This window comes from Neopsephotus bourkii, unplaced genomic scaffold (genome assembly GCF_033783945.1).
Source record: "Neopsephotus bourkii isolate Nb327-2 ecotype Australia unplaced genomic scaffold, CSIRO-AGI_Nbou_v1 NB_1140, whole genome shotgun sequence".
Lineage (NCBI taxonomy): Eukaryota > Metazoa > Chordata > Aves > Psittaciformes > Psittacidae > Neopsephotus > Neopsephotus bourkii.
In genome coordinates, this window is record NW_026901626.1 from 1,057 (window position 1) to 17,595 (window position 16,539).

At 43.6% G+C, this 16,539-nt stretch overlaps 1 long non-coding RNA gene across 1 annotated transcript; it reads right to left on the reverse strand.

Annotated features, from left to right (window-relative positions):
• Nucleotides 1–1,309: 1,309 nt before the first annotated feature.
• On the reverse strand, nt 1,310–7,442 carry LOC133217603 (uncharacterized). The gene is made up of 3 exons (XR_009726903.1): nt 7,331–7,442; nt 2,692–2,789; nt 1,310–2,309 (listed from the first exon to the last, which is right to left on the reverse strand). It is a non-coding gene; the product is annotated as an uncharacterized LOC133217603 (long non-coding RNA).
• Nucleotides 7,443–16,539: the final 9,097 nt, after the last annotated feature.

A 16,539-nucleotide genomic window follows, 5' to 3' on the forward strand; every position in this document is an offset into this window, starting at 1 on the left:
CATGAGCAGAGGGACAGGTGAACAACATAGAGCTTAAAATAGTATTTAAGACTTTTCTTCAATTTTTTTTTTTTTTAATAGGAACTAGAACTTTGAGAGGTTGCTTTATACTCACTTGTACTTGGCAAGCACGGACTGGATAATGTTTACCTCAAGCTCTGAAGGTCAGATTCCCAAGCCTTCATTGAATTCACACAGCTAAGATGCACCATTTCTCCTGAGCCTTTTTAACCTTGAAGTAACATGCTCCAGGAGAAGCAGAAGTTGTTACAATTTGCTGAATGCTACAACTCCTAGTCTCCTGCCACATTATCCCCAGTTTGGCACTTTGAAGAGTGCATTACAATCATATTCCAAGGGTAGAGAATCCAATAAATCCCCCTTGCCAGATCTTTGCTATGACAAAGGCTCTCTTCAAATTAATTTAATGAAGCTAAGTTAGAAGAAAGCCAAGTCAAAATATCAGACAAGCATTTTCAAATCACTGCACTCCCTCAGGTGTGCTGTGATCCCTAGGTGGATTTACCCATAAATAACAGATTTCAAGTTGGGGAATCAGCATCTAATAAATTGCCGAAAGAAAGCATAATTATAGAATTACAGAATGGTTTGGGTTGGAAAGGACCTTAAGATCATCTAGTTTCAACCCCCTGCCATGGGCACTGACACCTCACACTAAACCATATCACCCAAGGCTCTGTCCAACCTGGCCTGGAACACCACGAGGGATGGAGCATTCAAAACCTCCCTGGGCAATCCATTCCAGTGCCTCACCACCCTCACAGTAAATAACTTCCTCCTTATATCCAATCTAAACTTCCCCTGTTTAAGTTTTAACCCATTGCCCCTTGTCCTGTTACTACAGTCCCTAATGAAGTGTCCCTCCCCAGCATCCTTATAGGCCCCCTTCAGACACTGGAAGGCTGCTATGATGTCTCCACGCAGCCTTCTCTTCTCCAGGCTGAAAAGCCCCAACTTACTCAGCCTCTCTTCATATGGGAGGTGCTCCAGCCCTCGATCATCCTCATGGCCCTCCTCTGGATTTGCTCCAACAGCTGCATGTCCTTCTTATGTTGAGGCCACCAGAACTGTACACAGTACTCCAAGTGAGGTCTCACGAGAGCAGAGTAGAGGGGCAGGACCACCTCATTCGATCTGCTGGTCACACTCCTTTTGATGCAACCCAGGATATGGTTTGATTTCTGGGCTGCGAGCGCACACTGATGGCTCATGTTCATTTTCTCATCAACTAACAAAATCAAGTCTGTCTCTGCAGGGCTGCTCTGAATCACTCCTCTGCCCAACCTGTAGCTGTGCCTGGAATTGCCCCCACCCAGGTGTAGGACCTTGCACTTTGCATAGTTGAACTTCATGAGGTTGGAATTGGCCCACCTCACAAGCATGTCAAGATCCCTCTGGATAGCATCCCTTCCCTCCAGCGTATCAACTGAACCACACAGGTTAGTACCATTGGCAAACTTGCTGAGGGCGGACTCAATCCTATTGTCTGTGTCTCTGACAAAGACGTTAAACAGGATCAGTCCCAACACCAACCCAAGTGACACCACTTGTTACCTGTCTCCACTTGGACATTGAGCTGTTAACTGCAACTCTCTGCATGCGGCCATCCAGCCAATTCCTTATCCACTGAGTCGTCCATCCACCAAATTGATGTCTCTCCAATTTAGAGACAAGGATGTCGTGCGGGACAGTGTCAAACACTTTTCACAAGTCCAGGTAGATGACATCAACTGCTTTGCTCCATCCATCAGTTCTGTAGCCCCATCATAGAAGGCCACCATATCGGTCAGGCAGGATTTGCCCTTAATGAAGCCATGTTGGCTGTCACCAACCACCTCATTTTTTATGTGCCCTAGCATGCTTTCCAGGAGAATCTGCTCCATGATTCTGCCAGGCACAGAGGTGAGACTGACTGGTCTGTAGTTCCCTGGGTCTTCCATTTTCCCCTTCTTGATATGCTAAAAATCTAGAGGCAATTATTTTAACTTTATTTAGATAATAAATCAGATTAAAAATTTAGAACAGGACATACCTTACTTCAAGGTTTTTCTACTATATCAGTTACTACTCCAGCTGCACAGGTCAGTGAGCTGCTACTTGACATGAATTTTATCAGTTCTTTATTGGCAGTGTCTTGTAATGAGAATGAAATTCATCTCATGTTTCAAGAAAATTATCAGGTTAGCCTTGAACGTCTCTGGTACTTTGTGATCCTTCATTTATTTGCCAGGAAGAAAACTACATTTTTAACTGCTCAAGATAACTCCCTTCAGGACAGGAGATAAGTACTCAATAGGTACAATAGGTAGGATTATGCACAAAGTTACTCCTACTGGGTCCGAATACCCTAAAGTGTTCTTTTTCCACTAGTGGTATCTTGGAGGAGTTAGAAAAACTTATATACAGGATAACATGGATTGGGGAAGGCTAGATCATTTTGGACAATTTGCTTTAAGAACTGTGAACAGGACAGCAGTCTCCACATTGTTAGCCCAGCGTTGGGGGACACAGAACTTCAAACAGCTTGGTAAGTCTACTTCCCACCCAATTCATGACCTAAAGCCCCCCAAATCTTAAATTCCCTTCCAAACTTTTCCCAACACAGGCCTTAGTCTTAGAGATAACAAGTCTTTGAGATCACTGCTGTACATCACAGGTTCACACTATTACCTGACATTTTGGGTAGGGTTCCACCTCTCGGATGGCAGCTCTCCACTTTGTGGGTCATCTACAGGTGGGTGAAGAATTGAAATACATACATCTCCATTCTGCAAGACAGAAACAAAGTCTGAAAGTAGCCTGGCTTGAGGAAAAGGTCTAACATCTCATAGCAGCCTTCCAATATCTGAAGGGGGTCTACAAGGATGCTAGAGAGGGACTCTTCACCTGGGACAGTAGCAATAGGACAAGGGGTAATAGGTTTCAACTTAAACAGGGGAAGCACAGGTTAGATATAAGGAAGAAGTTCTTTACTGTGAGGGTGGTGAGGCACTGGCATAGGTTGCCTGAAAAAGTGGTGAATGCTCCATCCTTGGCAGTGTTCAAGGCCAGGTTGGACGAGGCGTTGGGTGATATGGTTTAGTGTGAAGTGTCCCTGCCCATGGCAGGGGGGTTGGAACTGGATGATCTTAAGGTCCTTTCCAACCCTAATGATTCTATGATTCTATAACTCCAACACTACGTTCTGAGAAGTTTAACCTTGTTGATATGGACACCTCAAGTACCAGTAAAAATATATGCAATAACTGGAAACATTTCTCAATTCTTCTTGGGTCTACTGTATTTATATGTTGAAAGGTCTCCCTTGCTAAACAGTATTTTGTACCAATTTGCAGATTAATCATCTCAAGTCAAGAGGTTTAAAGAATGTAGCAAAGCAAGCAAAAGCATAAATAATGTAAAACAAAATTAGTCTCCAGATAACATGTACTGTCACAGTGATAGAAGTGAGCTTTAGTCACAAGAGACCCAAAGTAGGTTTAAAAATTTTTGTTCCCAGTGATAGCTGAGTTAGCTACAGGATTTTTTTAATTGAAGGGCTTAGCACTCTACTAGTTCAGATATAAAAACAATGTTTCTCCCAGGACACAAGGAGGTTGAACAGATGGTGCAGGGCAGGCTTACGCTGCTCCCCTAGGACACAGCCATTTGAAATATGAGGTGAAAAGGCAAGAGATGCCCTTTTTGAAGGTTTCACTCAAAATCCCTTCCAGCACTGCAAGACGAAGAATATTTTGACAGCATATGGAAACCATAAAACCACATAATCCTCGATCTCTGTTCTACTTACCAGTGTTATAGCCTTAATTTAAAGCTCCATGATGCCTACCATTTATAAACACTAAGAAGCTGGTAAAACCAATTTCCATCAGCAACAGCATTCTGATATGACTACTTTGTAGGAGCGAAGCAGCAGTATTTACCACAGCTGATATTTTCCGCTAAAGTTAACTCCAGGGGCTCATGGGGTCCCAACGCCTTACTGCAGGATAGGGTAAAGGGTGCAGATGGAGCCTGAGGCTGGCCAGCAGATGTTGGCTTCTCCAGGCCCTACTGGCTTGCTGTGTCTTGCAGCTGGCTGCTGGGATGGATAACAAGTTCCCAGAGGCAGCCCCACACATTCAGGTGGCACAGCCTCAGCTGATGAGCAGCACTCACACTGTCCCTTGTCACTGTGATCCAAGGTACAGGCTGATGACAGGAACAGAGAAGAAGCTGCAGATCAGTTCTGTTCAGAACCACAGGATGTCAGTTCCCTATGCACCTGGTCTCATCTACATCCTGAGGATTCTCCAACACTGCTCACAGGAGCCAAAACAAAGTAGCACTGCTCACAGTGATAGCACCCATACCTTTGAGCCCAAGCCAGTGATCACAACTACAAATAGCAACAGCTCACCTGAATGGAATTTATTTTATAGCCAAATAAGATCCTGCTTCAACACCGGAGGCTTGTGATCAGTATCCAGACTTCAGCATCTCACTAACCCTGCCAGGTATGCTAATTTAGCAAGCTCTCATCGTTTTTAAGCTTTTTTTTTTTTTTTTTTGGGTCAAGAACACAATGAAAAACAGCATTGCAGCACATGGAGCTGCTGAATACCCAAGCATCCACTTATAGCAAACTTCTAGCAACAACAAGGCAGTTTCCTTTTTAGGACTCCAACAGGCTTGCGCAATCTAGATTTTTTTTAAATATCATTTTAAGGTGGAGTTTACCTTACTAATGTTAGATTATGTTTACAGCCTATTCTGATTTTATTCATAACTTCTGTGAGTTTACCCAGTTTGTCCTTTAACCATCTCCTGGCCACAATCACTGCACTCAGGGGAATTTCCTCAAGTGATCAAATAAGCAGCATGCGGACAAGCAGATATGTGTGGTGCACATAAAGAATTTGCTGGGGAAGACAGTCTGGGTTATTCCTGCTTCAAGTAAAGACAAACTTACTCGTGGTATTGCTTTTGCTCAAGGACCTGGATATAACTGATGGTTAATGTGGCAAGATGGGGAAGTCTGCCATGTACCTCAAGGAGATTTAATTTTGGGGGAAAACAGCCAACAAACTCAATTATATGATTTTTCCTGCTATATAAAACATTTAAGAGCCCATCAGCTAGATGCCCATCTCTACCACTCTAGGCTTTAAAAAGATATGTGCTTCAGGCTCATATCAGAGAATAAAATCATGGGAAAAGCCTGTGGCAGCAGCAGGAGTCTCCCAGTACTGTCATCAGGTCACCATCGACTGACCTTGACTTCCCTCCAATCATCACCCCAACAAAGAACAAACTTTGATGAAACGAGACATGCTCAGCAGTGACCAGAGGAGTTTAGCGGTGTCATCAGCCCGCAACTATCCAACACTACACACCTTCTCTTCTGCCCTGAAAAACAGTTACATCAGATGGAGCCTGACATCATGGACTGAGTGAACTCAGCAAACTTTATAGGGATGTTCCATGGACTAAGGAATGATATCTGTCTCTTTGTGTGTGTGTATATATATATATATATGGTACAAAAAGCAATGGTATGTTGAAAAATGTGGGATCTGAGCATGATGAGAATGGTATGGAATGAGGGGTGCATACTGTCCTGGGTTCAGCTGTAACAGTTGTTTTTCTCCTTCTTAGTAGCTGGTGCAGTGCTGTGTTTTCGACTTTAGTCTGAGAACAGTGCTGATAACACACCAGTGTTTTAGTTGTTGCCAAGTAATGCTTACCCCGATCAAGGACTTTCTCTGTCTCATGCTCTGCTAGTGAGGAGGGGCACAAGAAGCTGTGAGAGAACAGAGACAGGATACCTGACCCAAACTAGCCAAAGGGGTATTCCATACCACAGCACATCATGCCCAGTATATAAACTGGGGGGAGTTACCTGGAAGGCCCAGACTGGTGCTCGAGTTGGGCTGCCTATCTGTCGGTGGGTGGTGAGCAATTGTACTATGCATCATTTGCATTTATTGTTTTCTTTACCTTTTTCCCTTTTAGTTTTATATTCTCTCCCCTTGTTATTTCCCTTATCATTATTATTATTGGTGGCAGAAGTAGTAATTTTGTATGATACCTTAGTTACTGGACTGTTCTTATCTCAAACCCTGGGATTTATATTCTTTTGATTCTCCTCCCCATCTGTCCAGGAGTGGGGGAGAGGGAAGAAGGGGGGAAGTGAGCAAGCAGCTGTGTGGTTCTAAGTTACCGACTGTGCTTATACCATGACACAAACTACTTCTTGCATCAGCTCTAACACAACAGCTCAACACAACCAGGCTCCAGGATAAACCTTAAAGGACACTTGATAAATGCCACTTGATAGATGTCACTTGCCAAGCAAGAAGCACAAGATAGTACATTCACACTGGATCTAGGGCAACATATGCTATGCTCCAGCAACAGCAGGGCTAGCCTGAGCACTGCCGCATTAACACAGCTGGCGCACCATCAGCAGAGCACCATGCCATGCTGAGATGTACTAGTCATATCCTCACTGCAGCACTTCCCCCAGTGCTTTGGTCCATGATGACTTTACCTTAAATCTTTCCAAGCAGCCTGTGGTCAGTATCATGAAGACAATGCTTTCAAAGTAGGGAATGCTCCTTTCTAAAGAGAATTTATATAAAATCAGTCCCCTTCTGAACCTGCTATGTAATTGTACCATGATCCGGTGATGGACCCAGTAGCCCAGTGTTACACTTTGAACATGCCTTGAACTAAGGGCCACTTAAATTTGACTAGCAGTCATTTAGTCCAAAGGTATCTGTTCACTCTGGCCCCAAGGTGACCAGGCTGTGCATGAGTCCTCCTGAAGCTCGACTCCAGTTCTTTCTGCAGTTGGAGCACCCCAAGTCCAAGCCCCTTCGTCATAGGCTGACTGCTGCAGAAGACCGTTTCCCACCATTTCTTGTCTCATTATAGAATTTTGTGAGATATACCTAAATTAAAAATGTACTTGAAAGGCATACAGACAACTCGTTGCCTAAATATCACAGTAGGGCAAGAACCCACACACCACCCCTGATCGAAGAAGTCTCTAAATTTGCCAATGCTCATGGCACAGTGCTTCAGCTGTAGATGTCTTCTGCACTTGCAGGTATGAAAAAGGCTCCATCCCTGACTACAGGAACAACATTTCCCACAATGTTTAGATTTAACTCTGCAACCATGAAGCTGACATTTAAATACAAACAGCCAACCACTTTAGTTATGACTAGAGACATTAGGTACCTTTAATATTTCTAGAAGTTTAAGGACACAGAAAGCCTTCTCATATGCCTAAGGAAAAAAATTAGTTTAAAACACACCTTACCTCATAAATGTTGGGGTGCCACATTTTGGTCAGAAATCTGAAGGCAGGTGGTGAATATGGATAGTCAATAGGAAATTTAATGTGAGCCTGGAATAAAGCAAAATATTTTAGTTATGAAAGAAAGATCAACAAGCAACCATTGCAATGGAAATTATTTTTTTTTCCAGGTTATCACTAAGTCCATTAAACAGCTCATGTTATATATCAGTGCCAGTGCACAGTACCGCTACACGTTTTCTTACGAGCAAAACACTAAGTGAACAAGAAAAATATTAACACCAGGCCTTACCTGAGCTGCTAATGATCAGAAAACCACACAAAAAGCATTTACCAAGTTCGAATTCAAGCAGTACTATCCAACAGCTGTTGTTAAGATAGATACATGGCTTCAAAACCATGTACCTACAGTGGATACTGCTGAGACTGAGGCACCTTGGACCCTGGTGACCCAGAAAAGCAGGGCTCTAACTCAGTGTCCACCCTCCAACATCCAGATCAATAACAGACATGATGCTTTGAAGGTTTTAGCTATCCACAAGCAAGGACCACAAGGAGAAATTGCACCACAGCAGTGCATAGTGGTTACCATAAAAAGAAATTATGACTAATTGCAATGGATGACTCTCTGTTGAAGGGCACTGAGGCACCAACCTGTGTCAGAGGAGCGACCCGAATCAAGAAGACAATCCCAATATGAGTTACGCTTCTTGTTCGGTTTATTGCACAGGCTCACCTAATTTATACCATTGGAGATAGTTTACGTGACAGCTGTACATCTTTCATTGGCTACATAAATCTGTCCACGCGCCTGTCTATACATTGCTATTGGCTAAGCTAAGTTTTACACACATATCTCTGCAACAGCAGGGTGCATGCCTTGCGATAAGCAGTGCATTCCTTGTGGCCAGCAAGCTCCTGTTTCAGCGTTCTGCTTACATTTCTTCGACTCCAGGCCTCCTCGGCTCAGCTGAGCCAGAGAGAGTTCAAGGCTGTTTCACTCGGCTCTAATCCTGGGTTGTGCAAGCCCTCGTGAGAATAACCATTGCTCCACAATTTCCCCGTTTTTCTTTTGCACAAACCAGGATGCTTGCTGTCACACAAGGAAAATTTTGCTAAGTGATCTACTAAGTAAGCGTTTCAAGCATTGCAGTAAGAAAGGTATTAATAGTAAAACAAAAACAAAAGCAATCAATCCATATATGCATGCCTTAATCAAACTATATAGCCAACCACTTAACCCCCAGGTTGTGCTGTAGCCCATACAAACTTAGAATACGTATCTACCGTAACATGTACATAACGCAAATGCCCAAACTCAGACACATGAGTGACATCCATTTGCCACAGCTCCAAAGCCCTCAAACCCCGAGGGTTGACCGCAAGTCCATGTCCTGGTCCATGATTGCTGCACTAAGGACAACTTCAAACAATTCCGGTGGCTTCAGTCCATGTTAGTCGATACTGTCGTCTTAGGCCTCGTGCATTTTGATGGAACGGAGCATGTGCCATCCGTGCAGCATCAAATTGACTGACGATAGGATGAACATGGCTTCCGAGTTTATCAGCTTTTGCGTTACCTTCAGCTAACCCATCTTGGCTTTTGTGGCTCCGAATATGAATGATGTAATATTCTGCTGAACGCTGGCGGATAGCTTGTTAAGGTTGTTGAAAAAGAGTCATAAGACACTCATTCCGCGTTTCTCTAATAATTGCATCTTCGATTTGTTGTACTACACCCACCACATATAACAAATCAGTGACCACATTAAGCGGGACATGTAACCAATACAGTATTGCCCAAAAAACTGCAGCTAACTCTAAAGTTTGTAATGAATCTCCTGACCTTGCAAAAGTTTGTGATGTTTCCATTGACTGCCCTGGCACCATGTGACCACTGCACTAGCCGATTTTTTCCCTGCATCTGTATACACAGTTAGCCCTCCCTGAATGGGTCTCATGGATAACTTTGGTCGTGTTATCCATGCATTGGACAATAGCAATGAGGCTTCTTTTCCGTTAGGTAAATCCACCGAGACTTTCCCTTCATATTGCAGCAAGGCCATCTGCAGGCTAACGGAATGTCCCATTACCCACTCGAGGTCCTCCACAGCTACAGGAATGTGAATGCTAGCTGGCTCTTCTCCTGAAATGGATAGTATGCGTGTTTCCCTTTTCTAATGATTTGTCCAACCGCTTCCATGCATGTTTGAATGCTCTTGCGAGCTTGCAATGGCAAAAATAACCATTCCAAAATAGCCAAGATGTCTCCTCCGTTTTTCTTTTGCCATTGCAAGATCACAGCAAACACTGACTGTGCATGAGAAATGACCGTTGTTCTTCAGAAACGACTACTGGTTTGTCAGTTTGTGCACCCTTTAGCAAAGGATGTAAAGGCATTAGCTGTTCATTAGTAATTCCAATAAGAGGACGGACCCATTGCAAATCCCTCATTAGGGTTTGAACATCGGTCAACGTCCTCGGCTCTAGGTGCAATTCTACTTTTTGGGGCCATACAACAGAATCAGATATAAGCCATCCCAAAGGTCTGGCATGGCACGTGTCCTCACCGCTCCACGCCTGCTGGGTTGCAGCCAGCAGCGGAGCTAAAGGTTCTTCTTGGTGGCAAACACAGAGGCCAATCCAGTCTTGCCCTTGATTGTGGTAGCAGGCATTTGGTCAGCCTCAGTCCTTGCACCTTGTTGTCAATGCAGTTTCACCTGCTTCATCCAGTAACAAGTTGTTATCATGGCAAGGCACACACACAGATTTACATTAGCAGAGTAACTATTACAGGGTGCAGCAGCATGTTGAAGATGCTGATGCCAGCAAGGGACTAGCCAAAGAAATTTCTTACCAGTGGAATTCTCCCCCCTCTTAATTTATCATTGTATTAGAATATTTCTATCTTTTGCCTTAGCATTTTCTAGCAGCTACTACAAATTTGCATACTCTGACATCTCTTTTACAAGTGACAAATGTATACAAGGTGTAGTTTCTTATTAGTAACTGGCTAGTAAATACAGGTGGTTTTATACACAAAATCACAGCATCTAACAATAGCTACTGTACAAGCACACATATTCAAGCTGTTACTTTTCAGTTGCTCCCAAATGATGTTTAGCAATCATTGGTTTTTCTCTTTCTCTATCTCATTCTGCTTGGGGTATTCACGTTCAGCTCCTGCAGCTGAGGCATCAGGTTCCTCCATTCGTCTGTCCAGATCATGGCAAGGCTTGACAAACTTTGCAGGCATTCGCCATGGACCTGTAGGCAGGAGGACACAAATATACCCCCTCCTCCAGGTTATCAGTTCTTGAGAAGTAGATAGGTTCTGTATCTGCCACCCTGATGCTGCTTAGGTGACGGCTCGTAAGGCTTGTGGTTGCACTACCCCTCTCGCTTTTTCAGTTAGCAGTTCTTGTTTCAACCGATCTATCTGTTCCTCCAAGTCTTGGATTCATCCCCAGGTTACTTTAAACATATTAAGCTTGGGTTTGTTTTATTTTGTTTTGTTTTTTCTCTCCTTGGCTCTGGTGTCCATCCTGGTCCTTCCACCGGTGGAGCACCGGGAGCCGAATCGGAGGGCAGCTGTTTTTGAGCATGGGGACTGAACTCTTATCAAATAACTTTTTTTTTTTTTTTCTCCTTTTCCCCGAAGTCGCTCACCCTGCTTTGCACGGCTACAAACGCCGGCCTGCCCGGCAGCAGCTACAGCTGCCTGCCTAAATCAGCAGCAACCATAAATTTCTGCCAGCAACCTCACTTTTGCATTAACCCTTTCTTGTCTGAAATGTTAAACTACTATCTATTAGAAACTTTTACATGAACCCAACAACAAAAAATACACAGAACACCGTCTGCCCTCAACACACACACACACACGTATGGGATCCCACAAGCACAGTCCACACAACTACAATATTTGAAGCACAAAATCCAGACAATCATTACTCCCACTACACAATCCCACATACAGAACGTGGCACAAGGACCCTGTGGAGACTAACAAGAAAACCAGCTCCGAGAAGCATCATTGCAGTGCGAGGTGGCAGGCTCAGCCTTAGCAGGCGTCCCCGCAGATTCAAGTGGTCCCTCACATCGCATGAGGCTTGGGCTTTTATACTGACCAAAATGCACACTCATTCCGACACAGGTGGCCAGCCTATGTTGGAAGAAGTAGCCAGCAGTATTTATAAAGGTCTCCAAAGGTCGATAGAAACCTGGACATACTTATTTTTACCAGCTTTTAGTACATGAGTATCACAGAGAGAATGTAATAAATGAGTCGTATATGGGGTCATAAGTCCTCAGTCCATCACAGTCTAACGTAAAAAAGGATCCTCCCTTCACTTTAAGAAGGATTGAAAACATCCATAAAACAGATGTCCTAAGATCAAATTTCAGTTCATTCAATCACTGTAACAATTGCATCTTTGATCATCCTACGTCAGCCTTTAGCAGGGTTATTACCGTAATCCCCTACCCCGTGCCCAACACCACCCTCCCACTCCCCCTTCTTTACTACTGGATTGTAGGAGGGTGGGGCAGAGGGTTCGGAGGTTTCTTTTGTCTCCAATACTTTAATTTCTTCAGCAGCTGTCGCAGTCAACCGTCACTGAGGCTGGTTCGCATCTGCCGACAAGCCGAACTGTCTGAACCGTCTGAGTCTGAGTTGGGATCAGGAAGGGAAGGGTATAAGTCAGGTTCTGTTGGAGTTTCTGAGTCTGGTTCCAATTCCGATTCGGGGTCTTCTTCCTCTAGGTTAAAAGTGACCACGTTTGCACTTTCTACTTGTACTTTCGGATGCAAGCGCCGTTTCACTTTGTCTTCCCCCTTATCACAGTATCACAGTATGTTAGAGACTGGAAGGGACTTCAAAAGACCATCTAGTCCAATCCCCCTGCCGGAGCAGGAACACCTAGATAAGGTTACACAGGAACGTGTCCAGGCGGGTTTTGAATGTCTCCAGAGAAGGAGACTCCACAACCTCCCTGGGCAGCCTGTTCCAGTGTTGTCACCCTCACTGAGAAGAAGTTTCTTCTCAAGTTTAAGTGGAACCTCTTGTGTTCCAGTTTGTACCCATTGCCCCTTGTCCTATCACTGTTTGCCACTGAGAAGAGCCTGGCTCCATCCTCGTGACACTCCCCCTTTATATACTTATATACACTAATAAGGTCACCCCTCAGTCTCCTCTTCTCCAAACTATAGAGACCCAGCTCCCTCAGTCTTTCCTCATAAGGGAGATGCTCCACTCCCTTAATCATCTTAGTTGCCCTGCGCTGGACTCTCTCCAGCAGGTCCCTGTCCTTCTTAAACTGAGGGGCCCAGAACTGGACACAATATTCCAGATGAGGTCTCACCAGGGCAGAGTAGAGGGGAAGGAGGACCTCTCTCGACCTACTAACCACCCCCCTTCTGATGCACCCCAGGATGCCATTGGCCTTCTTGGCCACAAGGGCACAGTGTCGGCTCATGGTCACCCTGTCGTCCACTAGGACCCCCAGGTCCCTCTCCCCTACACTGCTCTCTAACAGGTCGTTCCCCAGCCTATACTGGAATCTGGGGTTAATGCCGAGGAGGCTTCTGTGATGCCATGCCAGGTCGTTGCGGAGCATTCCCTTCGTGTTTGCCCATTCTGTCCACAGTGAAAGCACCGTGGACCATTCCCCTTGGGGACAGAATTTAGACCTGGTTTCTGCAGTGGTGTCAAAGCTGCCAATACCTTATCACCTAAAGATTGAACTGCCTCTACTAGCAATGCCTGGTGTCCTACAGGTACACGAGACATTCGCTCCAGCATTTGCGCTATAGACGTGTCTGCCGGAAGCTGTATCAAAATCTGTTTTGTGGCAGTATTACAATTTTGCAGCGCACACTGTCTTAAAAGTGCACCTTTCATATACTCGGGTAAATTATGAGCTTTTGAAATGGCATTTGCAATAGAGTCTAAGAATGTGTCAAATGGCTCATCTTTGCCCTGCGTGATTTTCATATAACCTGGATCCGTATTTGTCTCTTTAATTCGTAAGAATGCTGTCATAGCTGTTTGCATTGATTCTTTAAGCAGATTTGGTCCCATACCAGCTTGCGCTTCCTTATTAGACCATGCACCTATCCCCATAAGGTGTTCTAGGGTTACTCCTACCAAAGGGTCTCTGGGATCTCTTTGCACTTTTCATACTTCCTGACATTCTTCCTGCCAATACATCTGCCACAAAAACATCTGCAAAGCAGTCAATATTAATTTGACAATGCTCTTAATGTCCTCAATAAGCAACAAGCCTGAGCCCCAAATATAATCTAACATTTGTCTTGCGGGCTTGGACTGTAAGCCAGATTCTGTCACGGTTTGCCGAAGTTGATTCAAAATTTTCCAATTTAAGGGCGTTATGGTTACATCAAAGTTACCTTGTGCATCAGGTGTATATATTACAGGAAAGGCACTTGTTTTGCGGAGATCTCTAGCTCCTTCATAATCCTCACTTTGCATAGACTCTTTATAGATAGCTTCCCAATTTACTCCCTCACGTCGTGAGGTCTTATCACCGCTTTGAACCTTGGCATCTTTTAAGGTTTGTTCATTTAAGGAATACAAACCAGAAGGTCCTGGATCCGGGGGAGCGGAAGGCTTCATCCATAGAGAATTAGACAAACAGGGGACTTGGGGTATCTGAAAATTAGCCACAGAAGGCGGCATCGGGATTTCCCTACTTCCAAAAGCTATCGCTTCAGGAGGAGGCGATGACTCGGGTACAGATACATTGTTTAATTTTTCTTTCGCGACAGCAGCGATACGCTGTTCTGCAGCATATTTCTGCACGCATTGTATAACACATTTCCAATTCTTTGCCAATTTGTGTGCCTGCTCATTATTATCATCTATGACCTGTTCCCAAAGTATATCACCAAACCTTCTCCACTCATCCAATTCAAACACCTTATGTGCATCTTGAAAACACCCGACACCCTTGCCATAATCAAGGAGGGCGGTAAGTTCTTTCCCTAAGTCAATTTCTTTCCCTATACCTCGCTTCTCTAAGAAGCTCTTAAATAAATCATAGGCTGCCTGTCTTTCCATATCCATTTTTAAATTTTTCACAATTACACAGCTTTGATTATTTTTCACAGTTTTACAGAGCTCTTTATATTTTCACAGTGCTGTTTAGCTAGCTAGCTTTTTATACTTTTCACGAGTTACACAGCTTTGGCGCCAATGCCGCTTACCCCGCAGACAGCTAAATTAGCGGGCGGCGAAGGCAGAGGCTCCTCTACCGCTGAACCGGCTCCTCTCCTCCAGGTCCTCGAGGTGACTCGGTACTCTTGTCCAGCAAGATTGGTGCCTTTGACCCTCTGGATGCTGCTTTTCCGGTGCTTCCCCGCTCTGCTCGCGTCGACCCCAGCCTCTACGGGTACCTGGGTTCGTCATCTCTCCTGGGTGCCTTGGTCCCTGCTGGGGTCCCTGTTCGGGCGTCAATTTGTCGGAGACTTTATGTCGTCGCGATGCAGAGGGAACACAGCACAATCAAGATGATTGATAAAGTGATCCGTTTATTCATCTGAGGTCCAGGGTATATATAGTGTTAAACTGCTGCATACACACATTTTTGGAAGATTAGAAGCGAGTGGGAAAATTCTGCTTTCTGTTACATCTGTTACTTTCAGTGTGCTTCTTGCAACTTCACTATCCTGCTCCTACATCCTGCTAACCTTGAGCAACTTACCAAGTCTCTTTGTTTTACGACTTACTAAGACTCTTTGTTCTACTGCACGTAGCTGACCCTTAATAACCTAAGGCTAGGCCTTGCAGCCTAGGTAACTCCAGTACAAACCTCAGAGTTCGGCTAAGACCAAACCGCTGAGATTGCTTCTTATGTCCCTCATTACAGAACTGGTCCCTCAATCAAGGGAACATGACCTTTGTCTGCTAACCACGCTTCCACAAATCCCCCTTTTTCTTTTTCCAACATACTTGTTACAATTCGCATAAGGCTTTGCTGAATACATTGAATAATGCAAGGCAAACAAATCAAAAAGAGCAAAAGATACATACAGGCAAAAAGTGGCTCAAAATACTACTTAGCCATGATCCTAGTCCCAGTGACTTTAACAAAGAGGTGAGGTCCCAAGAAATCTTGTCCTTACAATCATTTTATTTCTTTCCCCATATGACAAGCCTTTCAACTTAACTTTTATCTCATACCACTAAGCAGATGATCTTGCTTGTCTGTAGTGTTAGTTTCTCTTTTCTGTAGTGTTTTCCAATGATACTCAGCAAAATAAACGTGGCATTTACCATTAGGGTAGGAAAGAGGTTTTCAGTGACATTTCCTTTAATAAATTCAGTCCTATGTGGGTTTTTTTATTATCTACAAATAGATTCTGAACTCCTCATAATATTTAAAAACATACAGACAGATCTACTTCCTTTGCAGAATCTAGTACTTACCACATTTGTTCTTATATGCTGTTTTTAATGGGACTTCCATTTCATGAATTTTTCTGCTCCCCATTGATGACACTGCAAGACACCTGCTAAAATATTGATTTCATTGCAATTATACACTTTCCTCCAACAACGTAGCTTGCAAACAAATGTATCATTTTTAATATCTGAGAGAATAAACTCTGGTGCAAAGCAAAAGTAGATAACACCTTATTTAAAGTACCTTTACAATACTATTCCATATTGTGCTGTTTATAAATGTGAGATAGAAGGCTGAAAGGGCCAGGAGGTACCTCTCACTGTGGAATGACAATTTAGAAATATGAGCCGTGGAACACTCTCAGTAAGTCCTGTAGCTAATGAACTGATACGTAAAGCATGGCTAAGAACTTGTTACTCATTGGCTAATCAACTACAAATAAAGTGATCAATTCTTAAAAATACCTATTTACATGTATGAAAAAGCAGTCAGTAGAAGATTCTGTACAAAACACTAAAATGCCCTTGGCGTCCCTAGAAATATACAGAGTATAACAGAAAATATACAACTAATTTCACATCAGTAAAAGAGACCAATGAAGTAAAGGTAAAGGCTCAACTTGCTGAGAAGAGTATACAAGTAATCAAAAAACCCCCCCAAAACTTCTGATTTGAATGCACCTATAATTTCGGCTTAATTTTCTAAAGTTTAAAGCAAATATAAAAATGTGATGAAATGAAACTTCAGTTGATGATAATACTTTCAGTATGGTTTATTATGTATGTA